We start from the raw sequence: 2,781 nt of genomic DNA, 5'->3' as shown, positions 1-2,781 counted from the left end.
ACTGAAATACAAACAAATTGAAGATATACTTTTCATGTTATGGCTGTTAATCACGTGTCTATAACATAAGGCTTTGAAAAAGAAAACGTTTGCCTGGTACAGCTAAATACTTGCGTTTTCTGTGTCTAATTAGAAGTTTCCGCCGTGTATTATAGTTGAGTTGGGACAAGATGTTCAAGACCATGAAAAGATGAATGTAATGGCTTCCTTGTGTCATGGTCTGAATTTTTTTTTCAGTTCATTTGTCCTTTTAAGTACTCTTACTGTTTGTACCCTAACTGAATTCACAATTGTTCCTCTTGCCAAACCATGCCTCCAGACTTGACTGTATAAATTAAATTTCATGCATGCATGTGCAAACCGTGTGCACTGCCTGTTAAACGAAGTAATATAAACAAATTAAAGGCACATTTTAATGACCCTTGAGTTCCGTGTTATAGTGGTTTTCAGACAGTTACCTACTGGGCACAGTGTAAGACACTGATTCACAGAAGTAATTTTCAGTGTGCCAACCGGGTTGCTCATAGAATCCAGTCCCCTAACTGTGCAAGCTGCATTTTGTACGGTTTTCTTCTCGGGCTCCCCACCCCCTTGCGGCCTCTGGGAATAGTTCTGACGCTCCCCCCGCGACCGCCGGGAAGGGGCTGATTCACCCCCAGCTCCCCCTGCCGGAGCCGGCGCGCGGGGCGGCCGCAGCCACGGCCACCAGGGCAGAGCCGGCGCCGGCTGCGTGACAGGCTGCACTCCCCAGCCCCGACGCTGTGGTAATTCAAACTGATCTCATCGCCTGTCGTCACGACACGCGCTTCCTCGCTTGCACGCGGCTTAGCGTGAGAGGCGCCGGGACAGCCGGCGCGCTCACCCCTGAGCCTTCGGGCAGACGCGCCCTGCAGGCCCCTTCGAGGCCCGCGGTGCAGCAAGTCCCTACTAGTTACAACGCCACCATCCTGCCTTCAAAAAAATGGTCCCCGGACGTCAACAAATAACCTAACCTTCCAAGCGTTGGCCTTCGCCCCCTTCGGCCTCGGCGGGCCCTGCCCCTCACCGCTCCCTGACGCACAGCCGCCACCTCCCCGGAGTTGGGGAGTAGGCGCCAGGTCGCCGGGGTCAGTCGCCCGGCAACGCAGCTCGCCTCCCGCGCGCCCCGGGCGTCAGAGCGCGCCGGGTTCCCGGCAGTCGGGACGCCGCGGCGGCCCCTTCCCGGGTCGCCCTGCCGGGGGCAGGCCGTCCGCATCCCTCCTGCGCAGGACCGGCAGGGCGGGAGACCCCCCCCCCATGCTGCTGTGACCTGAGACCCCCACGATGGTGCCGCCAGACTTAGAAGGCGCCGAGTAGGCGCCGCGCCTGCTAAGGAAACCGAGAGGGGTCCGCGGGGCGAGACCGATTCCTCGCCGGCGTTCCTCTTCTTCCCTCCGCCGCCAGCGAAGATGGAAACTTTTTGACGTTAAGTTGAGGGCATCACCCTCGCGGCTCAACTCGGCGGAGGGCGCGGTGTGTCAGGAGCCGGGCGGAATCCGAGATTCCTCGCCGGATTACTCGGCCGGATCGGCACGCAAGGCGGGCTCCGTGCCCGCCAGGAAGCCCCGAGCGAGCACGGAAACGCCGAGAGCAGGCGGCGGGGGCGGGGCCGCCGCCGCTGGGGTTGCGTGACCTGCCGGCCGGCGGCCGCACGCACTTCGTGCCGGTGGCGGCCTTCTCCAGCCTGGCCGGCCGCCGCCGCCGCGGGGCGGGAGGCGCAGGTGCTGGAGGGCGGCACCCGGTTTCCACTTTTACAACCCCAGCCGGGAGGGGAGTCACGCTATGTTTCTGGGAAAGGGAGTGAGTTCACTGGGGAGGACACAGCGTCTTCTTGTTATCAGAACGTGGGTAACATTCGGTAATAAAACGCGCTCACACAGGATGTATTAGACGAACTGGGAACCAGAGCTGCTTAATCAAAGAGCAATCATTAGGGGAAACTTTACAAAGAAAACTTTAAAGTAAGAGGCAGGGCGCACAGGTGCGATTCATGTGTCAGGCTTACACGGAAGGGAACAGAGCAAGGACGGCGGTTTTGGGAGGCAGTTTTGTCCACTCTGCGCAAAGATGAATAACAGAGTCGGGATTCTGTGCATACTGTTATTCCTCCTCGAAGCGTTCTTTCCAGTGCTTTATTTCAAAATCAGAAGTACCTATTTCCCTGGCATACTGACTGGAGAGACTTCTTTTATGTGGCGACTCAAGAATCCCAAGGGCATTTAGAAAAGAAAAGGCTACAAACATTATAAGAAGCCAGGATCTAAGCTCCTCTTCAAGATCATGAGAAAAAGTGTTTTTCGCTCAGATATCTGGATAAATCAAGTTTGGAGGGCAGAACAAAAATATTAACACCAAAATAGTTTAACACACAAAACCACCCCAGTGGACTAAAAGCTTTCGGCTTATTATCTATTTATTTATAAACTTTGATATGGTGGATCTAAGCTCTTACTTATTTTCCTCTATTACCCTTAGACCAATGGTACCTGGGGACACACGCATTGATTTTTGTTACACAAGTAACATATTATTGAAGAGGGGGATTCTCCCGGGTTAGGATACCTGCTGTAAACTCCTAGGGAACTTTTTCAAAATGCACATATTTACCTCCCAACTTATCTGTGTAAAGAGAGAGCAAGAGTCACTGTTCAATTTTAGAATGTTTTCCCAGCTAACTGATTCTCACGTAAGTGTATTTGGGGATGTTTATTTTGTCTGCCCAGCACTCTGTTTCCTCTGTGACAGAACGGCCCATTTAACTCT

Source organism: Ursus maritimus, unplaced genomic scaffold, assembly GCF_017311325.1.
Source record: "Ursus maritimus isolate PB19 unplaced genomic scaffold, ASM1731132v1 scaffold_20, whole genome shotgun sequence".
Lineage (NCBI taxonomy): Eukaryota > Metazoa > Chordata > Mammalia > Carnivora > Ursidae > Ursus > Ursus maritimus.
The sequence above is the reverse complement of the archived record's forward strand: the minus strand, read 5'-3'. Positions refer to the sequence as shown.